Source organism: Pezoporus flaviventris, unplaced genomic scaffold (genome assembly GCF_033815535.1).
Source record: "Pezoporus flaviventris isolate CSIRO_AGI_PZ_B2104156 unplaced genomic scaffold, CSIRO_AGI_Pfla_v1 ptg000066l, whole genome shotgun sequence".
In the NCBI taxonomy this organism is placed as follows: domain Eukaryota; kingdom Metazoa; phylum Chordata; class Aves; order Psittaciformes; family Psittacidae; genus Pezoporus; species Pezoporus flaviventris.
In genome coordinates this window covers 19,570,807-19,596,173 of record NW_026892614.1, presented here as the reverse complement: position 1 = coordinate 19,596,173, position 25,367 = coordinate 19,570,807, and positions in this window count along the sequence as shown.

Genomic DNA, 25,367 nt, shown 5'->3' with positions numbered 1-25,367 from the left:
TTTGGTCAATCTTAAACCTATTATGATTTTATTATGTTTTCAATTAATAAGATCCCTTATGAGGGGTAGTGGTGGTGTGGCTTTTCTTTTTGACAGGATTTGCTGCAAGGCAGTGATGGATAATCCTGTAAATAAAGTATTTTCAACAAATACTGTACTGAAGCTGCTCCTTTAGGCATTCAGATGTGGCTGAAAAAACATGCAATACCATATGACTTTGGCTAACTAACTGTGTAGCTCAGATATTGGATCTCAGATAAGAGAACAAATAGTTGTGGCGAACAACTTTTAGCCAGTCACAGACAGATGTTTACTTGTGGAAAACTTTCAGCTAATGGTGAGTATTTCTGGAGAAGTCATGGTCTGTTTACAGGCAATTTCTGGCATGAAGGGACTATATTCATCAATTAAAATGTTTAGTCTGAATTGGTTTCCAACTCTAATTGAAACTAAATGAAGAACTAGCTAATCTGGGTTGTAGCACTTCCCTTTTAAAAAGCTCCAACACATGTGCTGCTTCTTGATGTATTGGTAACCACGCATGAGTTTATTCAACTTTGTCTTTTCTCAAGGGTGTGGTAAACATGCTGATTTTCTTGACCTTCTGTGATGGTTGACAGGTTCTTGATGATATATCTCTTAAAATTTAAGAGAGAAGGAGATTAAGAGCAGGAAATTATAACATCTCTAAATAATGATAACGATATCACATAGGTTTGCCAAACCATGGCAACTCACAGCTGGTTGCAAAGGGGTTGCAAACTTGGTGCTCAGTTTAGGAAGGAGCATCCTCACCTTGTTCTTTTCCATGGAAACTTTGCTCCAACAGGAGCCTGGCTGGGACTCTTCGTCAGACTGCACCACTCTGTCAGCAGTAGCTGTCACCCAGCCAGAGAGGCCCTAATTTCCTGGTACGTTTCTCTAGCCTCTGTCGCTGCTTTGTGTTGGGAATAAGAAACCCCATGTCCCACTGCAGCTACGTAACAGAAATAACCCACTGTAGACATCAGGGTGCTGGTTGGCTGCAAAACCACTGTAGACAAAAGATATTGCTGACAACAAGAGCCCTGGTGTAGGAAGGCAGGAGGACATACAGCTCATGTATGCTGCCAAAATTTATGTCAGTCTATGAAATGGAAAGCTCTTTGCAAGATCTGCCCCAAAAAGGAAAAGTCATTTGGGGTATGGATTAAACCTTAAATTCAGTTTAGAGGCAAGAACATCAGTCACTGCTGTTGGAGTCTGGGATATGCCTTACAAACAGCGTGTGATGTAAACTCTGCTGGTCCATCCCCAGGGAAGTGAACCTAGGATCACATCAGCATACAGCATGTCTCCCTGGATCTCTAGGGTCACCCAAAATTTTTAGCCCACCACAGCTCTTCTTCACCAGGAAAGTCCAGAAGCACTTCCCAAATAGGACTGTCCAAAGGAAAACGCCAGACTGGGGCAAAAGGAATGTGGGCCAGTTCCTCCTTGCCCTTGTTTTTATGCAAAAGAAGACCAGGTCAAGTGGGGGTTAAACTGTGCCTGTAAAACAGAGCTGCCAAAGGTTCACATAAGCTGGTTCTGGCAGCCAAATTAGTAGTGTTGATGAACTAACTGTTGTGGCTGCTCACCCTTGTGATTTTCCAGGCATTTGAGAACAGCTGGATCTGTCTATAAGGAAAATGCGACATACTGTCTCTTAGTTTTATTGTTGTTTTTGGCAACGTGGAAATATCTTCAGCATGCTCCATTACCCAATACCAGAAGACAGCCTTCTCATAGAGAATATGTTTCAGCTTGTATCTTACTGTGTAATGAGCAAGACAGATTTAAAAATATTACATTTAATGGCAGTTTAATTGTATATGAAGTCTTTGGAAAGTATCAACAGCTAAAGAGAAAACCAATATTTGTACTCAAATGTCTCTAAAACCACAGAGCCTGTGACTGGAGCCAAGAAATAAAGCCTGTATTACCACCCTATGGGGATTAAAACAAGAGTCATTTGGGAACCAGGGGTGTTGTCTGGGATGCACAAGCAGTTGGAATGAAGGGGTGTGCTGGAATAGTCACAGACAAGCTAGTGTGTCATAAAGCGAAAACTAGTTGGTGCTTTTTGGATAAGCGTGTGACTGAAATGCTGGAAACATCTTTGTCTTTTGTTTAGTAGGAAAGCCAGATGCAATAAATGAGGTAAGTTTGCTGGGTACAGATCTCAGAAAAAAAGGTTTTCCTTTTTGGAAACTTTATTCAGCTTTTCTCCAATGCTATTGATGACAAATACCAGGTATCTCAGGTGACTAGAAGAATGGGACTAACCTTTCAGAAATGTGTCCCTCAACTCCATGGTGCAAAACAAAGGGAGGAAGCAGAAAAAGCAGTCACCATTTAGTGCAGTCTCCAGTGTCATTTCTTCAAAACACTGTTCTATGACAGTGAGGGAATGATGGCCTTGATCTTCATTAGAAGATGATCCAGCACAACACAGGGTTAGTAAAGCACAGTCCTGAAGGCTCAGAAACATAGAGACAAGGAAAAAACCAAACCACCACATGTATTATTTTTTAAATCCCATGATTTCCCAAACTAACCTGATTTATGATTACTGGGCACTGGAGCTTGGACAAGACACAGCACTTGAGAGGAAATCGGTGGCAGAAAGTGGCTCAGTTTCCTCACTGGAGTTGCAGCAGTGATGGCTTGGCTGGTAATGCAAATAAAAAGCAAATAACACACTGAGTCTGCTGGTAAATGGTGTTGACTTATGTCAGTGGAAAGAGTAGTCCTGACTTCAGTGAGCACTTCTGGGTGAAGACAGAGGACAAAAGCTTTCCAGGCAGAACCAGTAAATGAAGGAAAGGCCAAGAGGAAATTCCTGAGGGAGTGCTGTCAGCATTACTGTGACAGATGCTGGTTGCAGTCCTGGGCATGGGACCATATAGTTCAGACACAAATACCCTTCATCCAGACATGTCCAAGAGGTGATGTCCTGCACCCCTAAAGAGCCCCAGTGGCTGTCCATGCAAGGGTTTGGCTCCTTTAGTGTCCCAGTCAAACACCTTCATATCTGTTGGTTTGTGTAGTCACAAAAACATTGCCATAACCCAGAACCACTATGGGTCTGGGCAATTTGGAAGCAGGCTCCTGGGGGTTTGAAGAGCATGAGTGAAACATCAGAAACTTGATCAACATTTCTCAGCTTGTCGGTAGGTCTCCAAGAGAAACACACATTTCTGAGGCTTGGTATCTTCTAAATGATACAAAATAATTGGGAGATTGGAGAGAAAGTCCAAAACCATAGGTACACAGAGCTCTTTCCCAGACAGTTGGAAGGGTGTGTGCATGCATGTTAAGAGTCTTCCATCCCCTTCACAGCCCCTTCAGCCGGCTTCCTCCTCAGAAGAGGCGAAGTGGGGCTGAACTCAGCTCAGGTACAGCCAGTCCTCTGAAGGTATCTGCAGACCTGCTGCAAACCCTGTACTCCCAGTGCATTTTCCTGTCTGGCATCAAGCCTCCTCATTAGTTTGAGCGACAGGGGTGGCATTGCCAAAAGGAGATAGTTTAATTACTGCTTCCCTCCTTCCTCCATTATAAAGTGGCTGTAAAGCTGCTCGAAGCTGACCTTGAGCCATCCCAAGGAACTGCGTGAGTGAAATATTTAAGAAGGCTACTTACTTAGGCATCAGACCCACAGGCTTCCTTCTTAGCTGTCTGTATAACTCTGAAGCCACTGAGTACTTCCACAGCAAATAACACAATTTATTAGGACTGTTCTGGGTTCCTATGCACATCTCCCTCAACCGTCTCTGCAGACAGATGGTGCAAAATGGAATCAAATAACAGAGGAAATGGTTCTAATCAAGGGACATCAGCATGAGGCCACCCCAGACTGGAAGGCACTCAGACCAGGGTTTTTGGACCCTGCCATTCTGAAACATAACAGTTTGCATGAAATCTACAAGGGTGGGACAAGACAGGATTAGTATATTGGAAAGAAGAAAGTCATCTTGCATGTACTTGCTTAGAGTGCTAGCTTGATCATAGCATCTCCAGAAATGCTTCCTCTCATTAAAAAGCCAGTTTAGCTGTTGCAAGATTGTAATTCCCTTGTGATATCTGCCAGCACACAGTACATGGAACATGCTGGTAGCCATTAAGCTGGTAAGCCCCACAGCAAGGAAGTGGCTGTGATTAATTGACAAACAAAGTGGTAGATGGGAATAGACAGAATGAGATGCACAGACCACCCAGAAAGCTGGTAGTCCAGATAAACAAATTTTGAAGCATGAGCACAAGGAAAGCAAGAATTAGGTCTATTTATTGAATTTATTTGGGGGATCCTGGTGAAGAAAATAGAAGAAAAGCACTTTTGGGTCTCCTATATGGGGTGAGTGAGGCAGGGAAGTGAATAAAGCATTGATGCTTGTAGAAATGCTTGGAACACCTTGAAAGAGCGGGTGAGAGCAGAGTATTGTGACTTGAAACAGAATTCAGAGATGCAATATCAGACTATTCTTAAGTAATTAAAAACAAACAAACAAAAACCAAACAAAAAACCACACCAAACTGAGCACAAAAAAACCAGAGAAGAATTAAGAGTTCAGAAATCATAGAATCATAGAATCATAGAATCGTTAGTGTTGGAAAGGACCTTAAGATCATCTAGTTCCAACCCCCCTGCCGTGGGCAGGGACACCTTATGCTAAATCATATCACCCAAGGCCTCGTCCAACCTGGCCTTGAACACTGCCAGGGATGGAGCATTCACAGTCTCCCTGGGTAACCCATTCCAGTGCCTCACCACCCTAACAGGAAAGAATTTCCTTCTTATATCCAACCTAAACTTCCCCTGTTTAAGTTTTAACCCATTACCCCTTGTCCTATCACTACAGTCTCTAATGAAGAGTCCCTCCCCAGCATCCCTATAGGCCCCCTTCAGATACTGGAAGGCTGCAATGAGGTCTCCACGCAGTCATTATACTGTAGCTATAATCTCTGTGCTTATTCTGAGGTATTAAAACCATATACGGGAGTGGGATTCCAACCTCCAGGGTGAAAGAAAATATATCTAGCCCCATAGATAGGCTTCCAAATGGCAAGAGATGAGGCTAAATGATAATGGCCATACCATGCACAAAGCCACAGGCTCAATTCAGGAAGCAAGACAGAGACAAACCAAACTAGCAGAGCCTATGGGAGACAGACTATGCTCCTGGAGATCAACAAAGAGCAAACACAGTGCCCTTCATTTAGAGGAAGAGGTAAGAGAGACAGAGAATAATAAACTATAATTTTATATAATTTTAGTTAACCAGAGAAATATCAAAGAAGTCATCAAATTTATTTTGGGGCTCCTAGAAGGTGAAAAAGAAATGAAGAGCAATTAACACTGATATCTCAATGACAAATCATTTCAAATCACTCCTTATCCTTTCAAGGATAGAGAAACAGGCCTTGAGAATGAGATGAAGTAGAGAAGCAATACATCCTGACTGTATAAGGCTTTTCCCCAGTATTTTGTAAGATATCCTTGTAAGACTGCTTGGGAAACAGGAACCAAGCAAAAATCATATACAAAGAGTAGCTGCCAGTGATGCAGCGTTGCATTGGAGGTTGGGTACTGAATCTCCTGGGGACAGCAGTATTCACTGTTTTCCTCAGTGACTGGAAAGATGAAAGAAAGAACATGCTTATTAAATTCAGATCTGCCGCCAAGTTTCCAAAGAGCTGGAAGACAGGGTGAGAGTTCAAAATGATCTTGACAAGTTGGAGCAAAGGTCTGAACTGATGGAAAAGGGGAAAAATTGAGAAAGCAAATTGTAAAATGCCGTGCTTGGGTAGAAAAACAGTTATCTGTTTCAGTACAAGACTGAATAAGCTGGCAAGATCTTAGGCATGTAGAAGAAGACCTCGGGATTACATATGATGTCAGGCTCCCTGAATCAACAGTGTCAGGCTGATGTAGAAAAAAAACAGACATTTTACTGAGATGGATAGACAGAATTGTTGCAAGGCAAAGTTGAAAGAAAGGTGGGAGCCTTGCCAGAAGACTGAAAGGAGATGTTCTAACAGTACTCAGATGTATAAAATTGCATAGAGGAAGAGAATTAGCTCTTTTCTGTGCCTCCTCTAAGTAAAATATGGAGTATTGGAGGAAACTGAAGGACAAGAGGTTTGAGGTTAGTTAGATCTTCTCTCACAGTCAGATTACCTAGGAGGGCTGTGAAATCTCCAGCCTGATGAGAGTCCAGACTTAGATGGAGTTGACACTGCAAAGGGGATGGATACATGTGTTTACAGAAATACCTTTTCAGCTTTGTTGTTTGTTCTTCTGTGGGAAATACAGCAACAACCTATAACAGTGGCAAAACCACTTACCCAAGCTGCAGTGTGGTACATATGGTGTGAGACAGCTGTGGGCCCAGGACTGTAAAATTTGTGAAACCAAAGACAGCAGTGATGGCAAGAAGGCAAAAAGACCACAAGCCTGGGAAGGTGGGGTTAGGGGCAATGATTGTAGCTCTCCCTGCCCATATTCCTGCAAGCAAGGGTCTGGGAGTGCCCTAGCCGCACTGCCCAACCTGCCCCCAGGATGTGCAGAGGAAAGCTGAGCCTGTTGTCGGGGAGGAGGCTGTGGTGTGAGGGTGGTGAACACTTTGCACTGCAGAGGACAGCAGGGAACAGGGCATGGCTGTCCCTTGTGGTGCTGCCAGATCTCTTGACACTGGCTTTGATGATTTGGGCTGTCCAAGCTTTTCCACTACAGACAGGTTATCTTTAGTGACTTATAACTTTCTGAAGCAACCGCCTAAGAGACAAACTTTACAATTCTGAGCTCAGAAAAGAGCAGATTTTCAGTGACCCTTTATGAATATTGAGGAGATGAGGACAAAGTGTACTTTAATTACTATGAAAGTTTAATGATCTGCTCTGGATATGTGTGTCATTCTATAAAGCAAGCAATAATTTTGAATATGTCAGGAAGACAAGAAATAACAGAGATGCTTGCAAGTCTCCTGGTAAATGGTATTTAGTTGTCAGGCTATGATTTATGTTGTCACTTAGGATCTTAAAAATGTTAGTCTTGAAAAAAAAATCCAGCACCTTAAAAACCCAGCACTGATGTACAAGTGTAACGTTGCTGAAATCAGCTTTTGAATATCATTTTACATTCACTCTCTCACCCTCAAGAAACCTGTCATGGTTGACAGAGTGCTTTTATTCACAGCGAGGGGTCCATGACACTGTAGTCAGGTCAGCAGCTGGGGCCAACAGAGATTTGGGCTGGTGCTGAGGAGCTACAGGGCTTTTAAAAACAAACTTAACAAGAGACACCAATTAAGTTTACCAGCAGTGCCTTACTCATGTTACTCTCTGTCTGTGCTTAAACTAAGGATGGACATAAGTTTCCTGTCACTTCAGGTTTAGCTACAATTAATCAGCACCTTTCTAATGTCAGGGATCTGTTACCTCCTAAAAATATTGGCAAGGATCAGCACATATCACATAGGGTTTGCTGTAACAGATAGCTGGATTATTAATTGACTGCTGCACATAGCAAAAAATACCTTCTGGTAAAGTAATTGCTGTAGGAAAGAAGTTGAGGTGAATTAGGTCTTTGGTACTTTGTTCTGTAAAAGCAGTGTGCCAGGACTCCCAAGGGAAGTCAACTGAAAGCTGCTAATTTGTGAAAGAAGAGTCAGGGGCTAAGGGAGGAGTAGTAAGGAATGGTTGCATAATATGGATCACTACAAATAGGAGAGAGTAAGCATAGTTATGCTCCCTTCCTTTTCCTTCTGGCCAAGCATCCCAGAGCAAACTGACATGATCAGTGAAATCAAGTGAACGACTAGAGGGTTTCAAGGAGTGCTGGGTCAAGTCCATCTGCCAAGATTAATAGCTAAAATAAAGTACAATATAATACTGATACTGACACCAACACTAATAATTTAAAGTGAGAAAACAAAAAAAAAAAGAGAGAGAGAAACCCAAAACAACAGTGGTGCACAATACAGTTTCTCACCACTGTTGCCCAGCAGTGATCAGTGGCTCCTGGCCAACTCTCCCTAGTTTATACACTGGGCACGATGTGCTGTGGTATGGAATACCCCTTTGGCTAGTTTGGGTCAGGTGTCCTGTCTCTGCTTCCTCCCAGCTTCCCCTGACCCTCCTCACTGGCAGAGCATGCGACTGAAAAGTCCTTGATCGGGGTAAGCAACATTGGCAATAACTAAAACATCAGTTAATCTGAGAAAATTGTTATCAGCATTATTCTCAGACTAGTGTCAAAATACAGCACTGCACCAGCTACTAGGAAGAAAAGTAACTCTATGCCAGCTGAAACGAGGACAATGGAGGTCAAAGGTTCTTGTCAATGTCCCTCCATTCATGACATTTCTCATGAAAACTGAATGAGAAATTTCCAATCTCAGACAACCAACACTGAGCTGGGCAGTCCCCTCTCGTACAACAATGTTGGAGGATCAATCAGGACAAGGGCATCCAGGTGCCCCTGCCAGGGCACTTTGCCACATCTGTGTGGTGGCATTGCAGAAATGGGGACAGACACCAGGTCATCTGTGCTGGTGCAATTCCTTGGGCTCTGCATGCACCCAAAGCATTGCTGACAGAAGGAAGCAGAAATAGTGTGGAGCCACACAAATCAGCTGAGGGCTGGACAGGGATCCTTATTGCGGGCGATCAGTGTATTCAGCCTTTCTGATGGGTCATAACAAGGCCCAGTGGCTAGAAGTTGGAATAAGGCAAATTCATACTTGAAACAAGTCTCTACTTTTCCAAGCCAGGAAATTACTATAGTCCAGACTCAGTACTGCCTGGGCTCTTGAAGGAGAGATTAGGTATCTTTCCAAAGGATGTGCTTTGATGCAGGACAAATCTCTTATCATCTGTGTGTGCAGCTGGGTCAAGTCTGACAGTTGCATTGACCATTTCTAGTGTTGGCTTTTACACATTCCCCTTCCTTCTTGCCCTGTTACCTTGCTGGCCTTCTTATTCTTCAGTTCCGTTTTAAGCTGATGGCTGGAGTCAAAGTGTGTGTCTGGGGAGGTCAGTCAATACCGCCTGGGATATTTGAGATGGAAATATTTACCCTACTACTTGCTTCTGCAAAAGCTGGGAAGGAGTGTAGCTGCTGGTGCTATTCAGCTGAATATGGGACACTGGGACCCCAGCAGCCATTGCCCCTCTGCCACCAAGAGACATTTCTGTCCATCATGTCCACACCGTTCCAGTTTGCCCTGGAATATGTACCATGCTGAAGTCATAGCTCTGACTGTGAGATAAATGAATGGAAAGCAACAGGCCATGAAACACCCAGGAGCAGAGTATGACCCATCTGTTTTCATGGAACTTTTTGCACCAAGGTTGCAGACAAGTCAAACATATAATGAGTGCCATCTGCTGGCAACTGTGCCTAGAGTATTGGGGATAACGGAGTAAGCAGTGCAGGGTTATTGTATCCTATGCGCTTCCTCTACTGTTTGGTGCTGCACGGCTCTGTTTGCATCCCCAGGCTCCTGTTTCATGGCCATAGGTGCTGATGACTAGACAGGTGAACATCACAAGCCTCGTGTCATCTTCTGAATTCGTGAGCTGGTGCTCCTTGCAGCTGCATGGTGACAGGGGCAGATGGGCAGCCATGAGAGCAGGAACCTTGGTGTGCAGGTCTGGCACCAACACAGGGCAAGAGGAAGACAAGGCAGCCTGGCCAGCGGGGTGACATGCTGGAATGTGTGAAGAATGGTGCTGAGCCACCATGGAAGGAAGCAGCCTTGGGCAAGTCGCTCTGCTCATGCGTCCCTTCAGAGCAGAGTCCTCATTTATGGATAAATAAGCCACTATGGCTCAACTGGTCAAAAGAAAAGTTTCTTTTATGGTGTGTATAGGTTTGTGATATTTCTGAGTCATTATGGGAGATTCAAGCCTGTGGCTGCAGTGGTAGGTAGAAGGTGCACAATGCCCTACAGCATGAGGTCCTTACAGCCTGTAATGTATATGCAATCATTGTCAGATCTCATAACAGGGTTTGAGAGCTTCTTCACATTGCTCACTGCTCTGTCTTAATCCAGATCACTAGGGAATGTTAGAGTGCACATGTAGGTGTGTATGTGGTTACTATTTACATAACTTAAAAAAAGAACAATATCATACAATCCAGATAAATCCATTGTGTTTACCTTTGTGGGTGAGAATCTTGAAAGGTAAGAAAATAAATACCAGTTACCAAGTATCTGGGTTTTTTTGTGCAACTACACAGTTGTAATAATGCAGCAAACCCCAGCCCTTTTGTCAGGCAAATGTATTTCTGTGCAGGCACTTCAAAGGCATTGAACAAGTGTTCCGCAAGAAGTTTTTGCTAATAGATGTGAGGACTGTGCAGCACTTTAGAGAGGTCATTTTTTTTCACTGATAGAATGGTGTAAATCATAGTAGAAAATAAGATAGTCATGTATTATCCACAAGGCAGTTATACTCACTGAAGGTAGCCAAAAACCTAATCATATGTACACCTTTTATCAGCTGAAGGAGCTGAAGTATGCTGTTGACTTGGAAGGGACTAGACTGCAAAACATTTTTCTGTTACAACATGCACATATTACCCTTTTAATCTGGCAAAACAGTTATTTCCTTCCTGCCAGTTTTTCAGGGATACTGCTGTATTTGGCTTGCCTGATACTGGAAACTCCCCCTAGAATAAAAACATGTGCAATGCATATGAAAACCCCTGTTCATAGTTTTCAAGTGATCCTAAGTTAGGCATTACTTCCTTTTCCAGGGAAAGTCATCACTAGTGATGGCATGTGAATCCACCAGCGCCATAGATCTGATCTTGAAATAGGCTTACTTACTGGAATCATGCAATGTGGCTCAACTCTTAAAACCAAAGTTGAAGAAGGTTGTCAACCTCAAAGACAGTTCGTCTTGCAACAGCTTTTGGGTGCGAACATGAAAGCTCTGAAGAATGAAAACCATGAGCAGTATTTCTGCTGTTTTGGCTTGAAGTCTCACTGTAATGGTTGTTCCAAATTTTCCAAACCAGAACTACTGAAGCAAACACTTCCTGAGTTAAGATGTGCAATGGACCTGAAGCCATAACACAAGCAAAATGATGAATAGAGAGTTTTGACTAAGTCCTCCAAATGCCAGTTTGGTTCATCTGCTGTGTTAACATGATATGAGCAGTGCCTATAAAACAGTGCTGCCATAAACATGTTTGGATATATTGCTTTTGTAAGATATTATAAAGACAATAAAAACTTAGGGCAAAGTCAAGAAAATTTGTCTAAATCCACTTCCTTTACAGGAAGGTAAGGAAGGAAAGGAAGTCACATTCCAAAGAGCTATTTTCTCAGCAAAAGCAACTCAAAGCTGGAGGGTACTTTTTGCATACTCAGAGGTTTAATCAAGGCTGAAATATGTAAGACTGTAAAAAACAGCAAGACTGACTGTCTACTGCTGAACTAGATGGAAGGAAAAGAGAGAGAGGTCTTAAGAGATGCTTTGAGGCTTCATTTCAATAAAACAGCAATCAGAAACCTTCCAGTCTATCCAGGAAAATAACTGATCAAGAGATAAATGATGAAGGGAAACATCTCGGAGTCCTGCTGAATTGGCTTGTTTAATAGACAAGAAGATTCTAAAAACACTGCATGTCCTTAGAAAAAGGTAAAGGAAGATATCTCAGATGAAGTCTATTTGGTGCAGCCTTCTGTAATTCGTTTTGTGATTTGCAATGAAGAATTCAGCCAGCTGCTTTCTATACTGAATTTCCAATTACCTCTGGTTTTGGCCAGGCTAGTGGGATGGGTGCATCTTTTGCCTGTGTCTGCATGGATGCTTGCATGCTTTGGCGGCTGTGCAGTGTGATCTTAGGCGAATCTGGCAAGAACAAGGCATGTTGTTGCTCCAGAAGCAACAGATCTAAATAAATCAGTGTGAGCAAATGAGGCCCTGGAGGTGCCTGCCTTAGGGAAGGGCCTGGATATTTCAAATTCTGGTCTACATCTGCCATTAACCTGCAGAGATAAGATTAAAGACTGGAATTACCAGGTGTCAGCTGCTGTAAAAAGACCTCCTCTGGCAGATGTAAGGACCACCTAGCAGTGAGGTGATGGTGAGACAATTTATGGCTCTGAGCTGTCACATTGTGGGATGATCCAGATGACACTTGTGCAGTCAAGGTGGCTTTAGTCCTGGGGAATTGGACTTGACCCTTTGCCCTCTGACAGCACAGAGTAAGTTGGGGCTTCCAGCCCTTTTCAATCTGTTCTTATCTTTGTGCCAAATGAAAATGCACTAAAAGCTTGATGTTGTCCTCGCTCAGAGCCTGTATGTGTACTAGAACAATTAAATTATGCTCATCCTGTATCAGCCTAGAGTATTGATTTCTGACCAGCAGCCTGTCTGGAACTGAAGATGAATGGTGTTGCAGCGTGGTATGCCAGCTATTCAAATACATGGCTTTCCTGCTGCACTTAACTTAATCCATTCTTGTTTTGGGAACTAAGCTTAAAATGGTTGAAACATCAAATTTAGTGATGATGAGAGGAGAGAAGACAGATGGAAAGCTGATATGGCCCCTGCAGTCAGCAGTGATTTCTACTGGGTGGGAAAAGACAAGTTATATACTGCCAGGCCAAACAGAACATATAGCTCTGACCTGAGCTGAGGTCAGTAGATGTTTTTGCACTGACTTAGTGGGATCTGGCCTTTGATCAAGTATCCCATGCAAGTCCATGGAGAAAAGGAACATGAAGCAGAACGTGCTTATTATGCCCTAATACAGACCTTGGCTTTGCTAGGGGGACTAGGGAGAAGTGTGAATAAAATGCTCTTTATATAGGGTTATATCCATGGGTGTACATTTGCACGAGAGAAGAAAGGCTGTCAGTGCCCCATGTCCATCATTCCTCTGTGAGCTCTGTGGTTATGGAAACATGATGGATTAAGTGAGCATCTTGCCAGTTGCTAATGTAATAGCCTCTTTAAACCCAATTTATTTATACTTGTAAAGAAAAAAAGAATGTAAACTTCTTCCACAAATATTTACCATTTATTTTTACAGTATGTGTTTTTAAAACAATAATTAATCTCCAAGTGCATTTCATGATTACTCCAGTAGCTAACCATTTATGTTTATAGGGTACATGCACATGCAGAAAAGGCAGATGAATTGTGAAGGAGACTAAATTCTTTGAGAGTCATTTGTAGCTCAAAGAGAGAAACTCACAGATGCTTCTAACTGAGAAGAAGAGAGAGATTCCAGCTATGTGAAGTCAATCAAATCTCTGCTAAATGGCTTTATAATCAGTTTTTTGGAGGTCCTAGGTAAACAGAGCTGCTTTGTTTATAAACAAACCTCTTCATTTCAGAGAAACATACATCTAGTTGTAGACAATAGTAAGATTTCAAGATGTTTCTGCTGTTGTCTTGTGATCTCACGTACTTGAAGTGACACCCACTTTCCCATTCCTCCATGCTTAGAATTTGAAATAATAGCATATAAAATCTGAAGTGGTTAAGAATGAGAAAGATCGAAGTATTTTGGACTGGGTTTTTGTAACACTTTTCCACCAGTCAGAGCCTGTGCTGGTTGAAAACAGACAGACTGAATCTAGTGTAACAGGGATCAGTGTGTGCAAATTCCAGCTACAATTTTAGGAAACAGATGCACAAAGCCGGACTCCTAGAGGAGGGTTTATCTTCCCTAGCCTTACATGTCCACACAGCATCTGCACAGAGTGAATCATCTCTGGTTTAGGAAGAGCTAAGTTGTGCCCATTTCTCACTGTGTAAAGACAGTCTGACCTACTTATTCAGCTGTTAGGTGAGGTGGATCCTACCCTTACTTTGTAAAGCTCTGAAGACCCCATCTTCAAAAGTACCAAGCTCCATGCTTGTTTGGGACTTTTGACTTTGGTCACTGAGAACTGTCTTCTTTCTTCACACTCCCATGGGGCCTCTCCCTAGGGTTCAAATGCACCACAGGGCTCTGCTGGCACCATAGCTATACATTTCTATGACACACGCTCCAATCTGGGGGGACTCCAAGTTTTCTTAGGTATATTTTTCAAGACACCGTAATGCTGCTGCCCTCCCTGGGATTTGCAGCTCCCTTGGAGCTTCACTACTGGCACATTGAGAGTTGCCTGTTGGAGCAGAAGTGAAGCTCTAGCACAGCTGGGAAATACAGTTGTCTAAGTGTACACATTTGCCATTTGGATAGCTTTAGTCTGTCTAACTGAAGAGCAGAGAATGAGCTGGGGGTCAGTCTGAGAGGTCCCTCCAGAAGGCACACAGAATCCAGGCAGGCTTTTAGATCCTATGTTAAACGCTACACTGTCCTTAGGGCTGCCATCTACTGCTCCATCAGAGAAACTGGGAGTTGTATGTCCTGCTGGGGGAGGTGGGGTATAAGAAGCAGTCCAGCCCACACATGGAGAACCCTGCTTTGAACTAGCATCACACTAGAGAAGATCCTCAAAGATGGGAACATCGTTCCTTGGTCTTGGAAAGGCCTCTTTGACATATCTCTCCCTGGAAGAGTGAAAAACTCTTTCCAGACATATAACCTAAATTTCTTCCCCCTCCCCTCCATCCCTATGTAGGTACCTTCTACCCTACCCTACCCTACCTTCCTATCTTCCTATCTGTGCAGGACCAACAACAAATAAATAGATAAACAGATAGTTTATTTTATTTTGCAATGACAATCTTACATTGTTGGATGGCTAGATGGATTTTCTGGGGGGAGGGGGAGGGTTTGTGTGGAATGTGGGAAAGAAAACATTGGTTTTGTTTTGGTATATATATTTTTGGACTCTGTTACAGTTTCTGTCTCTTCCCTATAACTCTTGTCAAAAAGACTTAAACAAGATGAGGAGAAGAACTCCAGATGAATAAGACTAAGTGAAATTAAATGATTGTTGGGTTTCGTTCAACAGAGGCTAACAAATTAGTTGGAATGATCTGTTTGTGGTGGACTAATCTCTGTTTTCCACACACTCAAGTTTGGACACTGGAGAATACATTTGTGCAGAGATCCTTTTTTTTTTTTTTGAGGACTCCAATTTTCTTGGGTGATAGGAAAACTGAATCCTGATCATATTGTAATCATTTTTGGTGTAGTTATGCTTTCCCCAGCAGATGTCTAAATGTTTATAATGCACATATATTTATGATGTATATAGACACCTTCAGCTTACAGAAAGGAAGTTATAACATAAATGCGCTGCTCTCTCTGTTCTGTGTGCATTTCGGCACATCACCTTCTGTGTCAGGAGAAAGACTCTGCTGTACTGAATAAGCTACCTTTAAATCATCCTCTTGAATATAACACCATTTCTTCACTTAGCTTGAAGAAATGTTACCTAATGAGAAATGTGGATTCTAGATTTGGACATATAAAACAGATTTTAAAACCTAAATAAGGAAGAAAAGGAGGCAAAAGATGGGGGGGGGGGGACGACGGGGGGGGGGGGGATGGAAGGGAGAGGCATTGAAGAGATAAATTCCAAGAATGTTTGATAAATGAGGTAAAAATAAAGTCCACATCTGGCTTTGTACTGACACTTGAGGAGGTATGGCAAGCAAAACCCTTAAAATAACCTCACTCTGAGAGGTAACAAAGTGATAAGGTTTGCCTTTTTATCTGAACTCCTTGGATGCTGACAGGTCACATTAGCAGCAATTGCAGCTAAGTTGTTGTTTAGATAAAAGAAATGAGAGTGCAGGTTCTAGGTTTTAATAAAAACCTGAACTTGCTTTCTTGATCCAAGAACGCGCAGGAGGTGGGGGATAACTGGGGAATTGCCCCTGGTGGGTCCCCTTTCAAAATGCTTGTAAGTACATCTGGTAACAGAGATTTTTGTGCTCACACCCTCGCATAACTTGTTTGCCCAGTTATGACCTCACCGTGGCTCTTGTTGGAAGCCTACAGATTGGTTGAAACAGTCCTTGCTGAGCTACTGCTGAGCTGATGTGTGTGGGTCCATCTTCGTGAGCGCAACCAGCAGTCACATGCTGGCTGCATCCTTTCTCTGCTGACTCCAGCTCTTGGGCTCAGCCACACAGTGCAATGGCAAGCAGCAGAAATACTGCACCTACCCACTGAAAGTGTTAGTACAAAGTCTAGGTGAAGGAGTTAAAATCCTCTTACACCAGAAATTGTGAAGGTTAGAGCAGCAGTGTGGAGTCACACAGCGTGAAGATGGCAGTGCACAGCTGATAAATGTTCATGGCATATAAGCAGTGGACTATGGAGAAGTTTACTCAACTGGAAAGGCAAGAATGGAGCAGAGTAAAATTCAGGTTGCCTTTAAATTACCTTTATTGAGTAGGGCTGCATACGTGCTGGAACACATGATGGCTGGAACTCACCTATTTAAGCAGCCTGAAAAAAATAACATTATTGGTTAGAGACTTTATTTTTTTCATTTTGTTCTCATTTTAACAGCGTGATTTTTACCTTAATTTCCTAATTAATCTCAAAAGTCAAATGAATCAAAAATAGATGTGGCTTAAAATTGTCATTAGAGCACTGTGCTCAGCAGAGGAGTTAGTGGTAAGCAGCTGGAATAAGATCTAGTTTCAGTGAAGGTCTGTCCATGTACATCAGGTTTGTAAGGTCCTATTGTAGCCCACGTAGTTGACAGGCAGCAGCACCTTGCTAGCATGCTGCTAACCAGCCACCTCCAGCAGATTTCAGATGCCAAAGCACAGGCACCTAATCCCACATGAGACAACATGAAGCATGTGAGAAATCTGCACAGGGCTGATAGATATGGTGCAGAACCTATAGGAGACCCACACCTTGCTGGAGTGGCACATGGAGGCCAGAAGGGATATATGAAGGTACGTAAAATGGCACAAGTTAAGGTAATCCTAGATCTCTACTGACTAGCATATATCCATGCCTGGCAAGAAAATCTCTGTGCACAGTGTTTCCATGAAATTGAGCAGAAGTCCATAAACCCATGTGTTTCTAGCAAGTTCTATCCAGCGTGTATGCAATCCACAGACCTCTGGATTAATATTACATACAGGTACTTGAAAACAGAATTGGGATCAAGCAGTTTCTATCCTGGCCTGACAGTTATTGATTTTTAAATTAATTGAGGATTTTGGTGGGATGAAGTCCCTGAGCAAGCAATTACTATGGGATACAGGTATTATATACTTTCACCCTGCTTCCTTCCCAGCCACCTGCCACGGGACATGGGCATATAGTAGCCCACCTGTGTAGGTGGAATTTGGGTCTGATCCAGCATGCCTACTGATGTTTTTCTATCACAATTTAGTAAGGCAATTCTCTTATTAATTTCAGACACTTAAAAGTACAGTGGTCTGAAATACTAAACACCCAGGATTCGTTCTACCAGAGAAGAGAGGAGGTATACAGGTGGCTTAAGGCAAGAAGTATTGCACATGAAGGAGGCTTTTTCTACTGAGGAGACTCAAGGTGACTGACCTGGGTTTAGATGACTAATTTTAGGTACATAAAGGAGGTGACAGAACTTCCACCCATCCTATTCCCAGGCATAGAGAGGTCTGGGGGACTCGGAGGTTTTCAAGTGCTAACAGCTTCCACTCAGATCATGAGCTTTTGGCACCCAATAAAAAGAATAAAGAGTATGTTTGATTCAAAGTCTTTCCCTTCCACCCCCATTCACTTGCCTTTTGATTTTGAATTTTTCAGCCAGGATCTGAATAATCTACACCATACTGACTGGCATGGTTCCCTACAGCTGAAACACAAATGGGAGGGAGAGGGGGCAGATAACTTCTTTATCTTGCCAGCAGGCTTGTTTTAAACAAAACTACTGTATCAGTGTGTTGCTGCAGCAACACATCTGTAAACTGCTGCGTGTACAGACAGGGGGCACAATACCGATGTCAGCCAAGCTGCAATCAGACATGCCAGTGACCTGTGAGTAGCAGTGATGGTGATTTACTGTTCCTTCCTATCTGCTTGCTCAGGAGACAGTGCATTGCAAGCCGGGCTGTAGTGATAGCCCAATTATGTGTGTTTCCAGGTAGTTAGCACCTCCATATACACTAACTACATAGTCAATGGGATTGTTCACATGCTTAAAATTAAATGCATGTTTAAGACCTGATATTCCCATATGAGGCCCTGGATGCTGCTCAGGACTGCACAATTCTAAAACTCTCTGAAGAGTCCACCATTCCGCAAACTGATGGTGCTCAGCCTCTTCCCTGGAGTAAATACCCTTGCTTTGCAGTGTCATTGTGTCTCTAGAGCCCTCAGACAGGAAATTCCATGTCCCACCCCTTCCAGCATTCTCTCTCCTGGAGAAGATACCTTATCATGAAACTGTGCCCATGAGTTAATGCAGCCTTGTGATGCCACATCCTCTTGGGTTTCAGTGAAAAAGCAACACATGGAGGCTCTCTGGATCAGAAGGCCTCCTTCGGTTTTTTGTCTTTAAGTCATGCAGTGCTGAAAGAGTAATGAAGCCTCTTAATCCTCATCTATAGATAGGTATTTTGCATAACTACACCAAAAGAAAAAGATATTATCATCAGTAATAGCTGCTGTTGCTTTTAGTTAGAATTCTACTTTACCAGAGAAACATACAGCAATTCAGCATGTCTGCCAGTAGTCCTAACAAGTCTGGAGCAACTGCTTTTAAGTGTCCTCCTCAATGGATGACAAGGCAGACACAGCAAAACAGATGTATGCAATCTTAGGTCAACCCTCATCATTTTCAGGGTGCTCTTCTCTGAAAGCAGATTGTAGAGGTCAGCCTGGTCTTTCTCCCAGCTAAGCCAGACAGGCAGCTTCCCCAGAGGAGCAGAAGAACCTCTCTACTCAGTCCCAGTACTGTAATTAGGCACCAAGTGAGGAGAAATGTGCCCGTTTAGACGACGTTACAGAATTTCAGGTTGTCAAGGTTTCATCCATTGTGGGACAGAGGCTCAAATACAAGCACAGACTGTTTAATTTTTCTCTTTATTTTTTATATGTAGTATAAATGCAATGCCACCTTTGCTGGTGTAAAATGCTATAGCTATGATCTAAGCTACAGAGGCAGGTGAGTTTACATCATTTGAAGGTCCAATGGTCTGCACCAGCCCTTGTGAAGGAAACAACAGTCCATTCAGCACAAAAAGCAAGATAAAATCTGAGGCATGGGGCCATAGGAAATTTGCATAAAAATACTTCTTCAGGCAACTGCCTTCTCAGGCTTGTGCACAGTTTTGATTGGAGAGATGAAGAGAGAAAAGGGAAAATGAGCTACCCGTAAATAATTGGTTTAAGTGCCATTTTTTATTATTTCAAGTATTTAGCAATAATAGGGAATCACAAATCTCTCTCTTTTTTAGGGATCACTGCCAATATTCAAATGTTATATTTACCTACAAATGTCACCTACCATGCATACTTTTGGTTCAGAAAAACACTCAAATATAGATGACCTACATACATTTGCCTTCTTTTCTGCATGCAATAGGGCGTGCCAGTTGACTTTTTTTGACTGAGGAATGCAAGTGAAGAGCATCCACAGGGATAATCTGACTAGGACACTCAATCCATCTGGATCACATCAGCCATTTTCCCTCACATATGGACATAGCAGAAAGGCAAAGGAAAAACCTGATGAATTGCTCCCTCGGATTAGCTGGCCACTTACATAAACTTCAGGCTTATTTCATAAAATGTGGCCCAAAATTTCCTAACCTCACCATACTTCATGATTTTCAATTCAACCCACCCAAATGCCTATTTAATATCTAGGATGCTTAACCAAGCATCCGAGCAAAATATCCCTGAGGATCCCACCACACAAAGTACATTCTAGCAACTTTTAATGAATACTTACTGACTTAGATCAGCTACTTTAAAGTTATGTTTTACAATCATTTAAATAATTCTCTTGCTTATTCAGGACCTTTTCAGCAATGAGATCATTGATGAGAACAACACATGAAATCTCTGTCCTATTTGTTCCTGGCTGAACATGTGTTCCTTTCCCAAAATTAATAACAGAATGACTGTCCACTCCATTTCCTACCCTTGGGTAGAAGGACTAAGTAACTGCTGACTGGCACTTGTCTAATCTCTTGCTACAGACCTGCATTGATGGAAACGGTATGGGCTCCATGGGAAAAGCTTCACTGTTCGAAAGCTTCACTGTCCATAATACTGCAAAGTTCTTCCTGATGTCTTTTTCCAGTTAAGCACTGAACATCCCAGTCAAGAAATAGATTCAACTTCTTTTAAATCATTTAAAGAAACCCAGAAGTTACCTTTCTGGGGCAGCTGAGTCAAGTTTCTTCTAACAGTGAGGAATGGGTGGCTACATTTTTAGAGAGATCCTAAAGAGCAAGTAGATACTTGATTAAACAGATGAAAGGGCAAAGTGTTGAAATCATATGCCAAGAACAAGCTAAATCTCTAAGGGTTTCAGCAGCTCTGTCTGCAACTAATATAAAGTTGTATTGCCTATTTGACCCTTTCAGATTAAAACACATTATTCAGCCACAGAAACGTGGATTGTAATGTTTCCTTGATGTGCAATAGCAGTGAAAACTCTTAATTCACCAAAAGCCCTATTTATCCAATTCCTGCTGTACCTGCCCTCCTTTGTTTTAATGTATTGGGTTTTATTGTGTTAGATGCCTGAGACACAAGCCCCCTTTTCTCAAATATTTCACAAGAAAGGGTTAGAGAGTTCTTGCATTTAACAAACTGGTAGAACTAATTCCTGCGCTTCTTAAAATGTTGTTATGTAATGGGAGCATGTCAAGTTTGGACATAGTCACTTAAATATATCTTACTCCACAAAGCCAGTACTACAACAACCAGCATGCAACCCCAGGATAGGTGCAGTCGTCCAGTCCCTATGATTGTTGTAGTAATCCTGTGCTTTGTCACATTAACAGGATTGTACATGTGGTGAATAATGTGAGGATCACAGTTTAAACCCCAGCTTCGGGATATGTGACAAAATATGTTATTTACTCTCCTCTTGTTTTTGCACAAAAAAGAAGAAAATCACCCTGTTTTCTTCTTAGAGTGGATAAAGCCACAATTCTCAGTGGCTTTAGCACCAGGATTTTCTTATGTAGGAGCTGTTCCCTGGCAGACTGATTGCTGGTCCCTTCCTTCTCCTTATTGGCATGCACAACAGCTGGGACTGATATGCCTGAACATATATGTCTGGTCTTTATGTACAGAGCTGAAAGTTAAAATATGAACTATAGGACTGGGCTTTCTTTAAGCAGCAAAACACAGCTAAGCCCTGGTCTCATGAGAACAAGCAAGCTGATACTCCCTGTCACAGGATGCTTCAGGAATGGAGACGCTGTAAAAATTGAAGAGGTCTGGTCCAAGATGTTTCCAAGAAGGAAGAATGAAATCTGGCCTGTGTAAATATTTTCACAAGAGTCAATAAAGCTGTATGCTTCTGGCCTCCTTTTCACTTGATAACCAGTACTAAGCCTTCAACAGCACGGGATCAAAACTCACCCTTAGAGAAGGGGAGTTTGAATATGCCTGCTGACCTGCCAGCTCCAGCTCTTCTAGGGGGAGACAGCTGCCTCCACTTTTTACCACTACCCTCCTCAAGTTCTATGGGGTAACTGCAGGGAGCTCTGCTCCCCAAGTTTCTTAAATCACTCCCTTCCCATGGTCACCTCTACCCAAGGTCATCTACTTTCATCTCCTTTTCATAGATTCACTATTGTACCCTTTCCCTGCCTATGCCTACTCAGGACCTCGAAGCGCTGCTTGTGGCTTCCCATTTACTGACCAATTCATGTCTCCACAACTGATGCACCTAGGAGCTCTCATGCCTCTGCTTTCTCGTTCGTGTACTGCCACACAGGATATACTGTTCCTAATACAACTGAGGAGTGAGATGTGTCTCACTGACTGAAATCTGTTGCTTTCTGAATGACAAACATTGGCAAGCATGTGTTTGTAGAGCCCTAAATTGCTGGTTTCTGTGCCAAAAGAAAGCAACATACAAAAAGATTTTTTTTTCCCATGACACTTTTTCCGAAGTCCTGAATGGTCTGCAGATAAATTCCAATGCAAAAATCTTTCTTGTCAGCCCATATATGAGCTAATACAAGGCTTTGAAACTCTGTGAAGCAAAGATGACCTGCATATGACACATTCTGCCCACAGGGACACCTCACACTAAACCATATCACCCAAGGCTCTGTCCAACCTGGCCTTGAACACCACCAGGGATGGAGCATTCACAACCTCCCTGGGCAACCCATTCCAGTGCCTCAACACCCTAAAAGGAAAGAATGTCCTTCTTATATCCAACCTAAACTTCCCCTGTTTGAGTTTTAACCCATTGCCCCTTGTCCTTTCACTACAGTCCCTAATGAAGAGTCCCTCCCCAGCATCCCTATAGGCCCCCTTCAGATACTGGAAGGCTGCTATGAGGTCTCCACGCAGCCTTCTCTTCTCCAGGCTCAACAGCCCCAACTTTCTCAGCCTGTCTTCATACAGGAGGAGCTCCAGGCCCCTGATCATCCTCGTGGCCCTCCTCTGGACTTGTTCCAAGAGTTCCATGTCCTTTTTATGTTGAGGACAGCAGAACTGCACACAATACTCCAGGTGAGGCCTCACAAGAGCAGAGTAGAGGGGCAGGATCACCTCCTTCGACCTGCTGGTCACGCTCCTTTTGATGCAGCCCAGGATACGGTTGGCTTTCTGGGCTGCGAGTGCACGCTGCTGGCTCATGTTAAGTTTCTCATCAACCAACACCCCCAAGTCCTTCTCCACAGGGCTGCTTTGAATCTCTTCTCTGCCCAACCTGTAGCTGTGCCTGGGGTTGCTCCAACCCAGGTGTAGGACCTTGCACTTGTCATGGTTAAACTTCATGAGGTTGGCATCAGCCCACCTCACAAGCGTGTCAAGGTCCCTCTGGATGGCATTCCTTCCCTCCAGCGTATCAACCGAACCACACAGCTTGGTGTCATTGGCAAACTTGCTGAGGGCGCACTCAATCCCACTGTCTGTGTCAGCGACGAAGATGTTGAATAAGACCGGTCCCAACACCGATCCCTGAGGGACACCACTCGTTACTGGTCTCCAGCTGGACATTGAGCCATTGACCACAACTCTTTGCATGTGGCCATCCAGCCAGTTCTTTATCCACCGAGTGGTCCATCCATCAAATTGATGTCTCTCCAATTTAGAGACAAGGATGTCATGTGGGACAGTGTCGAACGCTTTGCACAAGTCCAGGTAGATGACATCAACTGCTCTACCCCTGTCCATCAGTTCTGTAGCCCCATCATAGAAGGCCACCAAATTGGTCAGGCAGGATTTCCCCTTAGTGAAGCCATGCTGGCTGTCACCAAGCACCTTGTTGTTTTTCATGTGCCTTAGCATGCCTTCCAGGAGAATCTGCTCCAAGATTTTGCCAGGCACAGAGGTGAGACTGACTGGTCTGTAATTCCCCGGGTCATACATTTTCCCCTTCTTGAAAATGGGGGTTATATTTCCCTTTTTCCAGTCATCAGGAACTTCACCTGACTGCCATGATTTTTCAAATATGATGGACAGTGTCTGAGCAACTTCATTTGCTTCATTCGGCACCAGCAGATGTATTTCATCAGGTCCCATGGACTTGTGCATGTTCAGGTTCTTAAGATGCTCTCAAGCCAGGTCCTCTCCTAGAGTGGGCCCATGGTCCTCATTCTCACAGTCCATGTGCCTGCCTTCCAAGACTTGGGTGGTGTGGTCAGAGCCTTTGCCAGTGAAGACCGAGGCAAAGAAGTCATTAGGAACCTCAGCCTTCTCCAAATCCTGTGTAGCCAGTTCTCCTGACAGCTTCTGGAAAGGGCCCACATTGTCCCTTGTCTGTCTTTTATTTGCAATGTACCTATAGAATCCCTTCCTGTTATCTTTCACATCCCTCGCCAAGTTTAATTCTAACTGGGCCTTAGCTTTCCTAACCTGGTCCCTAGCTAGTAGTAGTAAATGATTATTTCCACATGGCTATCTACCAGCCAGAGCAGCCTGTTGTACAGCCAGCTTCACAGCGGGAAGATAAGGTGCTGGAGGTCCCAGCAGGACCAGACCTGGCCTACACAGGGAAGGTGACCAGGTCCAGGAGGGTGTGACAGGATCATGGTACCTGAGCAAAGCAAGGAGTCCGCAAAGCTACTCATGTCAATTCTCTGTCTGCTGAGGCTGAACCCTTTTCTACAGGCAAGACCAGCATATTTTGAAGTATAATAGTACAGTTAAAACAGTACAGCCTCTCACAGGGATGTGTTTACTGCCATGTAATTTATTTACAGAAAGCAAGAGGTGTAATTTATACTGATATAGATATTCTTAGCCCCAGTGTTGTCTTTACCCCTTCTGCCACACAGACTGTACAAGTTCAAGTCTCACATTGCGGCTGTACTCTCTTATTTTACAAATGTCAGCTAGCTGTGAATCACTTGGAGATTTCCTAAGCCTGTCTTGGGCCTAATGTCTATTTTTGCTCCCCAAGGCTGTCATCACACAGTACCTTTCTTTACTGCTACACAGCCAAAGTATTCCACTTACGGACACCTTCTGGGGAGCAGGGACCCCAAGTCACCCACCAGCACAAAAAAGTGGAGCCAGGCAAGCCCCAAAGCTCTGCCTTAAGCTACCTCTTGAGAGGAGATATTCTAGCCCTAGTTCTTTGCTAGTCCACAGAAAACTTTTGCCAGTACTGATGTGGAAACTTTTCTGCTTCTTTCCTCTCCATGAACATGCTACGGTGCCAAAACCCAAGTTAAGAGCATGCTTCTGTTAATGTGCTCTGTAAATCTATCTCAAAATAGCCGTCTTGGTCAAAAGACATTTCAGTACTTTGGTTCAAATGTAGATGATCTCATAGGGAGAATTGCAACAAAATGAAGCCATTTATTAAAGACAGAAGACCTGGAAAACAGTTAAAAACCTAAACCTCAGGAAAACGTATTTGTATACATCCATTCAACATGAATTTTCTTTTAATTGTTCCCAAATCCCTGGTCCCTGGCTAAAACACCACCAAAACACTGATGCTATCCCGTATCTATTCAACATAACAGAGGTCAAATAATAGAAAACTGTATTTTTCCAGATACTACATTGAAACTTAACCAGATAAGGAAAACACGGTCATACATATAACTTAGTCTCTGATGCTTCATGTTCATCTTGGCAAGTGTTATAGGATAAATGTTGCTGTCAGTAATACTAACAGATTTATAAACTGTGACTTGCTGCACTGGTGATTCTTGGAACATGGGCTGCCCAGGTATCAACCTGGACTGCTCAGTATTTATTTTAAAGGATGACTAGTTGTGTAGAAAACTTTGATTTTAAAGCAGTTGGTTACCCT